General features: G+C 41.6%; 1 protein-coding gene and 1 non-coding gene across 2 annotated transcripts in view; both read left to right on the forward strand.

Moving 5' to 3' along the window:
- The window catches only part of LOC115242795, a 49683-nt gene that overhangs the window by 26640 nt on the left and 9523 nt on the right, over positions 1-13520 (forward strand). The window lies entirely within an intron of this gene.
- On the forward strand, positions 2946-3017 carry Trnas-gga. The gene has a single exon. It is a non-coding gene; the product is annotated as a tRNA-Ser (tRNA).

The following is a 13520-nucleotide window of genomic DNA, read 5'->3' on the forward strand; positions in this document are numbered from 1 at the left end:
AATATATGAATATATATATTATATATACAGGGTGTCCCATTTTAAAAGTTCCACCCTCATAACTTTTCAGGATCAACGTTTGAAGAAAAATGTTTGAAATAAAAGTTGTATAGTATCGAGTGGGAAATCTTGCGGAAGTGAACATTTTTTTTTAGGTGGAGGCGCTTAGGAGATTTAAAGGTCATCTTCGTTTTTTTAAATGGAACCCCCCTTTTTTTATTGCATATTCTTGTTATCTCAAGAGCTTTCCAAAACACTATAATAAAGTATTCTTTTATTAAGTACTTTTTGAGTTATTTTATATTTTAATCTGACATATTTTGATATAAAAAATATCTCGTAAAATATTTAGTTCTCGATAATCTTACCGTAATACTTTTATGTACAGAATAATGAGACAAATCAATTAGCATAAAAAAAAATTGTTTTTAAGAAAAAGTATGTAATTATTTACAATGTACTTTAAATTAATTTATTTAGGCTCTAAAAAGTGCCCCATATTACATCTAAGCACGAATCTGCCGAGATCTGTAAAGTGGGGCAGTGACGTCATTCACGCATGCGCAGAAGGTTCTACCCGCGCGATATTTCCCATGAGCTTTCATCACTGACTCATCTCCATATTCGCAATGCTAGCGGCCACTTCGCCTGTCAAACTCGCATTTAGATATTGCAGCTTCTGCACAAGGGCGATTCCAGAAATGTCGTGAACCAACGGCTTGAATAAATCTCGGAAACCTTCCCAGGCTAGCTGATCTCCCGAGAATATAGGCAGATTGATCTTTGGCAGTTGAATCTGTTTAAAGAGAGACCGAACCAGTGTCAGACTCAGTCCTCAGTTTGGAGATACATGTCCTTTCGTATGTAATCAGATTTCTCAACATCCGTATATTCAAAAAGTAAATAGTGCGTATCCTCGAATTTATTCCAATAACTATCCAAAAGTTCTAGACGTGCCTTGAGGTAACTGGAGGAGATTTTCTCCTTTCGCCTGCCTTAACGAGGTTGTCCCAAAAACGCTCGGTAAGACCTTTGGTGGTCAATTTCTTCCGCAAGATTATATCCATGGCAGACAGTTGCACACTTTACATGAACTTCACTAGAGAGTGACAGGGATAGCCGCCCGAGCGAACGACACGAACCAACGAACATACTGCGCGGAGAAAGAGAGACAATGCTAGTCGTCCTAGCGAGCGACACGAGCCGACGATACTGCTGCATAGAGAGAATGAGACAACGCTAGTCGCTTTAGCAAGCGACATGAGCGACGATTTCGCGGCGCGAAGAGAGTGAGACAGTGTTAGATCCACGTTTTCGCGAGGCGTTTGAGGATGAGCGGTACGCGGGGTGAGAGCGGGGCACAAAACACACTGTGAGCGACATCGCGATCATGACGTCACCCGTTCACGACCGGCACACTTGATCGGCGTAAATCGCGTGCACTAGATACACCAAGAATGCGGCGTGCACCAAAGGGCGCTGCTCCGTAACGATCTTGGCATAATAGCCCTTGGCAAAGTCAAGCGTCGACCCTCGCGAAAGAAAACCGCGGAAGCCGCAATTAGTGTTCGCGAAAATGTCCGGGGTTCACACAAGTCTACCCACGGAACAGCCACGCGGTCGCATAGAGAATTCCGGCTCATTAATTCCGCAGATCCGTACCAAATCCAGATCTGGCTCGAGAACCAAATTTTCTATGTACCGTTCTCGACTTTTGGATGGTTTGAAGATAAGTACTTTACGTTAGCGATCGTGGATTCAGTCCCCGAAAGAGACGGAATCAACAAAGCCAGCGAAGTATTGTCGACTGTTAATGTTCGATTTTTATTAGTTGATGAGAACGCGATATTTCCAACGGATTCGCTAACCGGGTTTGCCGCTCTATCAAAATGCGGAACTCGCACCAAATTACACACGAGAAGACTAGGATTTCGTTTTAGAAAGATCTATCTATTGTTACTTGAATAACGACTAGCTCGTATCATTATCACAGACGGACTGCGCTATTCGCAAGCACGGAATTCGGCACACAGGTATTTCTGCACTCCTCAAGCTACTTGGTCCATTTGAGGTGCGTAGACGGAATCCCGTGGAGAGAGAATTAATCCGGGTTGCGTGAATATCAGGCGCAAGTCGCGACACAAGTAAAGATCGGTTTTTTCTTTTTGCCATATCATTTTGCTCTGAGGCATATGTGATAGCATATTGAACCACAATACTTTCATTTTTAAATAGCGCTTGAAGTTGATAATTAACATATTCTTTCTTTTTATCCGACCTAAAAGCTTTTAAGTTACATCGATTGTAATGATGAATCATAGTTAGTAAATACATTTCTTACCTGATATCATTGTTTGCATGGAGTCGCAAACGTCTGTGTGAACCAGATCTAAAATTGTTTTCTTTAGATTGATATGTTGATTTCTTTGGAAATAGATTCCTGATCATCTTTCCTTTTAGACAAGTCTCGCAAACTTCCTTAATACAATAATGTGAATACATTCAATTGCCCCTTTATTCGACATCTTCTTTATGGCCTCAACATTCCTGTGACTTAATCTTCTATGCCATTAATGCTACCTTTATTGTGTTCCTTAGTGATAACCAATACTTTATTATCATTCTTTAATTTATATAAATTTCCATTTAACTCAGTTACAGCGATGACAGTGCCTACATGTGCAATGTGACATTTCCTTTCCTCAAAATTGACTTGTTCCCTTTTTTCGTCAATCTTTTTACTGATATTAAACTTTCTTCCAGACTTGGAACAAAAAGTACATCTCTGACAGTAACATTTGTACATTTTCCTTTATCATCTTAACAAATCATATTTTCTTCGGGGATTTCGTCTCTCCGTGGCAATCGGCACTGCATCCATTGAGCGAGATTCCAACATCGCTCTGGAGTCGTATGTACTGTGTTAGAGTGGCGTAAGGTGCGAGGTCTGAATAGCTCAGTGGTAAGAGCAGTTGCCCGGAAAGCAGAAGACTCGGGTTCGATTCCCGATTCAGCCACTTGTACCTCGCATATTTTTTCAGACCCGCAAATGTTGTTTTCTAACAATTATTTGTCGGGCTGAGGAAGTGTGTAAACGCCCTACACAGACACGACAGTGCCGCTGCCACGGAAGAGATGGATGCTTGGTTCGTGCCTCCTCCCGCCTTAAATCCCCCCCTCGCTTCACTCTGCGGTGTACATCTGTGCCAGCGTAAGTGCTGGTAATCTGTCCACTAGATCCACCACGTGGTGACGGTGGAAGATCGTATTATTAATTGGGAGCAGAAGAGGGGGCTGCTTAGGCGTAGTGGTTTAGGATGGACTACTCAAGGAGGCTTCCATTCATACTGGTGGTGAGTCAAGACTCATCGCTGAGCGGCTACGGGCGCCAATTTTCAATCGTTATGATTTGGACCGCTCTGGAGACGTGCTGGGGATTTCGTCTCTCCGTGACAATCGGCACTGCATCCATTGAGCGGAAAGCGAAAGACTCGGGTTCGATTCCCGATTCAGCCACTTGTACCTCGCATATTTTTTCAGACCCGCAAATGTTGTTTTCTAACAATTATTTGTCGGGCTGAGGAAGTGTGTAAACGCCCTACACAGACACGACAGTGCCGCTGCCACGGAAGAGATGGATGCTTGGTTCGTGCCTCCTCCCGCCTTAAATCCCCCCCTCGCTTCACTCGTATAGTAAGTTTACGCTGTACTAATCCATTGTTTTTACAACGAAAGTCTGTTTACGACTTTTAAGCGTGGGCGAGAGGCAAAGCCTCTCCCCCTGCATCTCCACCCTCCCCCCGCAAAAAAAACTGACCAAATGCAAATCTAATTTTTATTCAAAAAATAGAAATTGGTTTGCGTTAGGTTAGAATTTTTCGGGGCGGGGATGCAGAGCCTCTCCTCCATGCATTCACTTTGCAATGATTGTAAACAAAACTTTTTCTAGTTAGAAAATGACAAATACATTAGTACGACGTACACAAACTTCATTCTTCCTATTATTTCATAATATATAAAGAAAAATATTAAGATGGTCAAATTTTAATTTGTTATATTTCCTAAACTAATGCCGTTCACCATTTGATTTTTGCGGAAAATTATTCAGAACAATCTCCCTTATATCATATCCAAGTGGCGATAAAATCGGTAAGATGTGATCTATTATGTATATTTACCAAATTTATATAATCAAATATAAATATAATAAAATATGTTTATATATCAGTTAAGCATGAGATACAATGGCAATGAGAGCACAGCGCATAAAAGTTTATTACAAACAAAATCTCAATTGTATCTCAATTGTATGGGCCAATTTTCAATCGTTTAATATGATTGGACCGCTCTGGAGACGTGCTGGGGATTTCGTCTCTCCGTGACAATCGGCACTGCATCCATTGAGCGGAAAGCGAAAGACTCGGGTTCGATTCCCGATTCAGCCACTTGTACCTCGCATATTTTTTCAGACCCGCAAGTGTTGTTTTCTAACAATTATTTGTCGGGCTGAGGAAGTGTGTAAACGCCCTACACAGATACGACAGTGCCGCTGCCACGGAAGAGATGGATGCTTGGTTCGTGCCTCCTCCCGCCTTAAATCCCCCCCTCGCTTCACTTCCAATGCCATGGATTTCAACATAATCGCCACTTGCTAGTCTCAATTTTTCATTATTGCAATTATAAAAACTTTTTAAAAATTTTCGATCGCTTGTCATACGATTAGTAGCACCTGAATCAATATATCAACTTTTATGATTCATTACATTATCATTATTTATACTAAAACAAATTTTAGAATTTTCTTTGAAACTGTATTTGTTTTTTCCTTCTTAGCTTTTCATCCTTTATACTTGGCATAATGTTTCTTCATACGACCTCGCTTTTTACAAAAGAAATAACTAATCTCTTGACATTTTTATTGTATTTACATATGCTGCGTTGACTGCTTATAAAATACCTTAAGAACTTTATCCTCGGATTTTTCTTCATTATACTTTATATTTTTTTGTCCGCGTCTTTTGTTATCATCTATATATACAGGGTGTATCCTAAAAAGTGGGAAGTATTGCAATGAGAGATTCAGGACACAAAAATAAGAGAAAAAATTCATATAAACACATGTCCGATATGACCGTGTTTTCAAGTTATAGCTTGTTTCATTTTTCAACAGTATTAAGATAATTACGGTTACAGGAAGTGCTCAAAATGACTACCTCTAACTTGAATACAGGCTTCAACATGTCTCATCATAGATTGTCTGACTTTTTCAAAAATTCCGGGTATTGCTTGAATTTCCCGGCAACCATCTTCAACACGTTGACGAAGAATCTCGACGTTGTCAATGGGTGTTTTGTACACAATGGATTTTAGATGCCCCTACTTACAACACAAATAATACGCGTTTATGTTTACAAATTAACAAGACTTTAAGTCCTTTAAATCTTGTACATAAACAGCAAACCGATATTCAAGTATGCTATCTTAACTCTATTGGAAAATAAAACAAGCTATAATTTGAAAACAAGGTCATATCGGATATATGTTTATATGAACTATTTCTCTTATTTTTGTGTCCTGAATCTCCCATTGCAATACTTCCCTCTTTTTAGGATACACCCTGTATATACATATATTGTGTAAATATATATATTGCGACGACTCTTACTTCCGTCTCGCGGCCGAATGATAGACGCGTCCGCCGTTTCGATCTCTCCGTCACGCGGATGTACGTTGCGCCGACGAACAGGAGCTAATTCGCCGAACGGGAGATGCGGAATAGTCGTTGTCAAAAACAAAACGGAGAAAAAGATCCACGCGCTGGGTGGGAACGGGATGTTAGGAGTTCCGCGCGTACCGTGACGAGATCCGAGAGATAATCGCGAAAACCGAACTTGGGCGCCAGATACGATCTTTCGCGTATCAATTTGTGAATCGCACGAAATAAGCGCGAAATAGGCGCAAAAGAAGTTGTCGGAATTCGCCACGGGCTGACTAGCTCGCCTAATGGTAGAGGGGCAGGGCGAGTTGTTCTAACGCGGTAAGTTATGCAAGAGACGACAATTATGGAAACGACAAACACAACTGCAAAGAAACTCTAACATAACAGGTTTATTATAATGATGGGAACCGAAGCTCTCTGGAGAGTAGCAGTGATAAACCACGTATATTCGGCTGCGGTAAAAGAGAAACACGCGGACGAGACTAGGTGTTAGACGCGGGGCGCGAAACCCCGGAATGTACGCCGAAGCCGGCCCGGTATATCGGCCGAAATCTTCTCGCTCGGCGTTAACTACACCTCGCACCGCGGGGTTGACAAATAATTAGTTATGACGTTAATTCGGGTGATAACAATCCGATCCGCTCAACAATCTCAATCAGCTGACGGCGAATGTATCGCCTTCTAGGTCCTAGAAGATCAAATTAAAATTTGTAGACAAATTAATTGTTTTGGTTATATCTGCTTCCTCTTTTGTTTTTCGATGTTTCGTTACTGTTAGGGGTAGTTCTCGATTAGGACCTTTTTGCAAATTTGCCTGAAAGTTATGCTCATTTCTTACTTTTTTGCAATTTTCGCACTTTTTGACAGGGTGTAAAACTTTTGAAAAAATGCGACCGCCATATTGGATCCGCCATTTTGAATTCTTAAAAACGGACTTCAGATTCGTTATCAGCGACCCCAAAAACCCTTAGTTACCTGATTTCGCAACAATCGTAAAAATAATTCGTAAAATAGTCGAACCTACCCCCAAAATAGATAAGGGTGATTTCTACCCTTCAAACGGCTTTCGGGCCGATATAACAATATACGTGTCTAATAGTTTTCCATGTACTACTTGTATGCCAAGTTTCAGGAAAATCGCCGTGTGACACTTCCCTAGTGTTACTTGTTAGATGCTAAACGTGCGAGAACTAACGCAATTACAATATGCGGAATCCGAATCAGAGAGACGACACACGGTTTATTAAAACGCGAGGTAATGTCTCGATCCGCGGAAACCGATACTCCCGAGGCTCCGGGGCTCGAATCGCTTGACGACGTGGCCGTGACGCGAAAAATTACACCAACGAATCGGGCTTAGCCCGTACACCAATGCACGAATTCATGGCGACGACGACAGAACAAAACGATTTCCGGGCGCGATCGCGCATGGCTAATTTGGCGGAGGATAACCTCGCCGGTACTTTTTCTCCCGTCGGAACGGCTCGGGGTGACGATGTCCTCTCATTCACAGGTAGTCCGCCCTCGGAGATCGCCGGGGTCCTCTCCGTCCGTGGCTGCAATCACTCTCGCTAACAAAAGTCCTCTCGCTCGCTGGTCGCTCTCGAAAAACGCTCGTTATTACTCGCAGGCTCGCGCCAGCCTGACCCCGGATTGTTGCGATCCAGAATCGATACTTGTGGGCCAGCCAGGGCTGCACACACGGGGTGCGTGTTATCGCGACCAATCACACGTTATCACGCGCTGTGGCCGGCGGACGGCATGCTCAAGGTCGTATCGGGGGTGCGCGCGCCCCTCGGTATTTCAAACAATAATTCACTGGGGCTTTTTTCCGCGGGGCCGTCGCGGGGTCTCGGGCGAACAGCTTGATCGGAAGTATCGTTGCAACCCTCGCGGTTGTCTTTTCCTGGGGCCGAGTCACGCCATCGAGCGCGTTATTGCAGTCCCTCTACGGGGACCGGATCCGCACGGGCCTGGGTCCTTGCGCGAGGATCTTCTCGCTGTTCCGTGCGTCGCGCATCACGCGTGCGGGTCCTGATCCCGTCGTGACGTAGCTAGACGTTAGATGCTTTGAATTCCCGGATTGCCGGCTCCGTGCCCCTCGAAGGTCGTCCTGGATTGACGATTGTATTTTCCGTGACGCTTTAACGACTTCCGCTCTTTCTTCACATGAGGCTCCCAACGCAAATATTCATATGACAAAAGAAATAACAAACGAAATTAATATAAAGCACGAAATCTCGATTAATAACGCCTCTCTAGAGACAACGGTACGGTTCTCGCTATGTTTCGACTGGCGCGGCCCTTCAGCCCGCGTTTTGCGATCGGAGAGGGATTCGGCGGACGCGCGCGAGACGGCAACTTCACAATATATACGTATATATAAACATTTATTGATTTTCCTTCAGCTTACAATTAATTATTTACACTGTCATCTCGCTCGCTACTTGATCACTAACTTATATTAACTTAACCTAACTTAAACCTATCTTCTTAGGGAGATATTTGAACTTTTTCTCCCAGCATCCCTTGTGCCAAAAAGGAGGTACTATAATTGGTCTTGTAGATTGAGACTTTTTTCTTTCCCTTCTTATGTACCATCAAAAACATCTTGAATTTATCATAAAAATTTTACTGAGAAATTGTTATCTTCTAAATCTTATTTTTGAAACTATTTATCATCGGCTAAATTACCTCCTCCATCGTAAAAAAAAAGTCTCTTAAACAATAGTCGCATTAAAAACAATTCGGAATCTGACTCGCGTTCGTTTTTTTCTCATTCCATACGTAAAATCCATATCTGAAAAATTCAGCTCGATTGTCCGAAATGCGGGCCTTTGTTTGTTTTATAGTGGTCTCGACAACCTAAAAAAGATCATCAAAATACACAAAGATCCACTGCCCCAATTGTTTCACGATAAGTCGTTTACAAAATTAACTGCAACGGTTGTCATGCATCATATGTGGGCCAAACGAAGAGATTGCTTAAGACTCGCATTTCGGAACATCGCAATCATACTAGAAGGGCACATACTCAGAACTCAGTAATCACTAACCTGATAGAATCAACACAGATCACGATTTTGATTGAAAGTATATACAAATTCCTGATGAAGAACCTTGCTGTGCAAGAAGGTTGACGTCTGAAATGTTATTTATTAAAAGACAAAAATCCAGTCTCAACCTGCAGGACGATATTGAATTGTTGCATTCCTCTTATTTACCGATCATTAAGAAGCTTAATAAGATTTAAATCGAGTGCATTTGTCTCGCGTGAAGTATATGATGTTTATGTACACCTTGGAGTTCCATCGCTCTTAATATTTTTGTACGCGTCTTTAACTTCATTAGATTATCGATAGTTGAATGCGCGACATGACAATTTTCTGTGTTTTCATCGATCGACAGCTTTTATCTACTTCTGCAGTAGGGCTCTCCATTGGTATATCAATTTTTATTATTCTGTTGTTTTCGTGAGTGAGTCTCGATTGCGCACATTACCGATCTGACACAACAATATTTCCCAATCGGGTACAGACCCAATCGGACAAAGGCTCGATTGGACACAGTCCCGATCGGACACAGGCTCGATCGGACATAGACCCAATTGGACACAGTTCCGATCGGACACATACTGTTGCAATCGGACACAGTCCCAATCGGATACAGGCTCGATCGGACACAGACCCAATCGGACACAATTCCGATCGGACACATATGGTTGCAATCAGACACAAGCCCGATCGGACACAAGCCCGATCGGACACAAGCCCGATCGGACACAGGCCCGATCGGACACAGGCTCAATCAGACACAGACCCGATTGGACACAGTTCCGGTCGGACACAGTCCCCATCGCAAAGCTAGGTCCACCCTACAATTGTTGTGTGGATGGAAAAATGTATACGTGGACACATTGGGTTCCGCCCCCCTTACGGGGGGGCTCCACTATCACAAAACTAGACACATAGGTTTGCGTTGAACCTCGCTTCGCGTGGAAAGTTGTAAACCTATGTGGAACCTTACTACGCATTAAAAAGTATATGCGTGAAGGCAGTATGTTCCGCCCCTCCTACGGGGGGGCTCCACTTCCGGAAGATATAACCTAACCCAAACCTATATATTTCTGATATACTGTGTCCGATCGGGGCTGTGTCCGATCGGGATGGTGTCCGATCGGGCCTGTGTCTGATCGGGATGGTGTCCGATTGCAACCATATGTGTCTGATCGGAACTGTGTCCAATTGGGTCTGTGTCCGATCGGGTCTGTGCCCGATCGGGAAATATTGTCATGTCCGATCGGTAATGTGCGCAATCGGGACGATCCCGTTTTCGTCATCCAACTACGTTTCTTTTTCAGATTCTCGTTTGAATCTATTAAAATTTCTTCTACAAGTTCTCTCAGAAAAACTTTGCGTTGAGTGATCAACAATCTGGTTTGGCATTTCGCTGGAGATATTCACTAGTAGGACATACGTTTTATAACCGAAATTATAATTTCATTTTCTTGACCATCTGAATTTTGGCACACGTAATTTGTTTTTATTTAAGGGTCTAATTGAGGACCGAAACATTTAATACCAAGAATTTTTCGAATTTTATTTATTTTTACTCTAGCTTTTTTGTATCATTTTTTATCCTAACTTATTCTAAATCCTTATATTCTATCTTATGTTACTCCTATTTTTTTACCTATCATGCACACATACACACACACACACACACACACTAAATTTCCCTATCCTCTATCTTAGCTCATTAGGGCTTCTGCTTCCGGTTCTTATTGCAATATCTTTCATTTTCTCCCTCTCTTTCATTCCCCCTCCCCACATCCCACTCTCCCTCTCCTTTTCTCCTCTTTCTCTTATATTCTAACACTTCTCTTCTTGCTCCTTCTTTTCCTCTCATTTCCTAGCCTAAATCTCGTTATCTCTCTCCATCTTACTTCCGTCTAACCTTTTCTTAGATACTCCGATATACCTTCTTTTTTAATCTTTTTGTACCATCTATTATATTTCGAGCTTTCGATCTTTGCTCGTCTTTCCTCCCTTTGCATATTTCCGTTTTTTTTCCTTTACTATCCCATAATCCGACATCTCCTCCTTCCTTTTCCATATGTTTGGGACATTCAAACAACGCGTGACATTACAGCGGCATGGACGCAGCCTGATGCGCGGTTGCTGTCGCTCGCGCTAGCGCGCGATAGATGTGCAAAAATCACGATGAATTTGTCGCAACGTCCCGAATTGTATGCGTCAATCACACGCAGCACACGCGCAAGTTCCGGCAATTTGCGAGCCACGATTTGCAGAAATTACCTTCTTCTTTCTGGAAGGATCTAATTTGCGCATCCCGGAATTGATTCCATGATAGATCTTTCCAGAAAGAGGTGGAGTATAAAAGAGCGACTCACAAAAATACATCCCGCAGTCTAGCAAACAATTTCAAGAGGAACCGCTGTGTAATCGCGACTTAAATTTCCACGTGCTCGATGCACAAATTTTAGAAAGAACGATTAATCATAAAACCAATTAACTGTAAATACTGTAAAATAGATAATTATTGTTTCTCTCATTAAATATTTTATTAAAATAGTGTGGTACAATTTTGAGTACGAATTTTGTTCAAATCTTGTTAACCATCTTTCCTGTTGCGCATTTATACTTTACGAGACACCATATTATCTCATGTTCATTTAACTTTCTTTCTCTCTCTTTTTGTAACTCTCTGTAAAACTTCTTTCTTTATCTAGTTTCCACCTAAAAAATTATTCCTTCATCCTTTTCATTTTTTTTCTTTCCTTCCATCTCCAATCTCCGTCCCATATCCTAATACCGTCCAAATCAACGTACCGAACAATCATATCCTTTTTCCAAAGTCTTTCCCAAACTTCTTCTTTCCTATATCTTACACTTGTCCCGCAATACCTATCGCTTTTTTAACCCTATCCTTTATGTGCCCTTTCTGTCTACCGCTTACCTGAAATGTGTATCCCAAGTATTTTTTATCTGGGGTACCTTACCTCTTCTATTTCTTTCCCTTCCCATCTCCAATTTGTCTTCTTCCTCCTTCGCCCACTCTTTCTAAATATCATGACCTTTGGTTTCTTAACATTTATCTTCAGTCTTTTCCTTTCTAAATACTCCTTCAGCCTCGCTATCATCGCCTTCATTTCCTCTTCATCTCCCGCTATCAACGCCATATCATCCGCATACGCCAAAGAATATGTTTTCCTCCCCAACTTAACACCCCCTATCCTATTATTTTCTCTTACTCCTTTTTCCCTTAATGCCCTTATCAGTAATTTCCTGTCCACGGCATAACTGCTTTTGTACTGAATAATTCAGGACATACATTATTCATTATCTCTCTATTCTTCCTAAACCCTATCTGATTCCCCCTATTATACCTTTTCTTTCCACCTCCTCTCTCAATCTCTTCAGTATTGTACAAATCTTGTATAGTGTTGGCATCAATATCACTTCTCTATAATCAGAGATACTTTCTCTCACTTCCTCTTCTTTATAATTGGTACAATAACCTCCTCCCTTTATCTTTCCGGCCAACCCTCTCCTTTCCACATTCTCTTGCAAACCGCTCACACCTATTCTTCTAATTCTTTTTCTCCGTATATCCATACTTCATTTGGTATCCTATCCATTTCTACTGTCTTGTTCAATTTCAAACTATTAATTGTCTTTCTCATTTTGTCCCATTTTAAACCTTGCTCCATTTCCTTTCTCCCTCTCCTCTCTTTGCCCTTCGTAATCCTTTCTTCTACTCCTCCCAACAGTCCCATAAAATGCTCTTTCCATTCTCTCATCTATATCTTTTTATTTACTCTCTTTTTTTTCCTACGTTCTGTGAAGTGGCTGACTACAGAGACATCATTTTAATATAGCTATTGTATAAGATGTACACTACGATTTTAATCGAAAAATTGAGAGAGGAGATGGAAGAGAAAAGAATAATTCCGAAGAACCAAACAGGTTGTAAAAAAGAAAAGGGGGTGATGAATAATATCTACGTGTTAAACTACTTAGTTCAAAGGCAGACGGATTGGTGGGCCTGTCTGTAGATTTGAAAGCGGCGTTCGACTCTACAGATAGAGAAATAGACAGAGAGATTTTGATAAGAGCGTTAAGGGAANNNNTGAGAGAGAGTTTAGTGGAAAGAAGAAGTGATGAGAGAAACGAGGAGCAAGGTAAGGGTGGAAAAAGGGATGAATGAAGAATTTTGGTTGGGGAGAGGAATTAGGCAAGGATCCGTTAAGTCTTTTACTATTCAATGTAGTGTTGGCAGATTTGGAGAAGATAATGGTAAAAGGAAGGTGGGAAGAAGTAAATTGGCAGAGAGGAAAATTTATTCATACGCGGACGACATAGTGCTAATGGCGGAGAACAAAGAAGGGATAAGAGCCATGATCGCGAAAGTAGAAGAGTATCTAGAGATGAAAAGGCTAAAGGTTAACGTAAAAAAGATAAAAATTATGATATTTAGAAAGGGTGAGGGAAGGAGGAAGAAAACGATTGGAGGTGAATAAGAAAAGTAACAAGAAGAGAAGCAGATTAAGCACTTGGGATATATTGTGTATTTCAAGGTAATGGAAGACAGGAAGGACACATCATAGAATAGGGTAAAGAAAGCAATGGGAATAACGGGAGAAAGGTAGAGTATAGGAAAGAGGAAATTTGGAAAGGAAAATGATCTGGAAAAAAATATGGCTGTTCGAAATCTTGATATGGACGGTATTAGGATATGGTGCAGAAATCTGGAGAGGGAAAGAGAGAGAAAGGGAGGA

This window comes from Formica exsecta, unplaced genomic scaffold, assembly GCF_003651465.1.
Source record: "Formica exsecta isolate Colony F162 unplaced genomic scaffold, ASM365146v1 scaffold633, whole genome shotgun sequence".
Lineage (NCBI taxonomy): Eukaryota > Metazoa > Arthropoda > Insecta > Hymenoptera > Formicidae > Formica > Formica exsecta.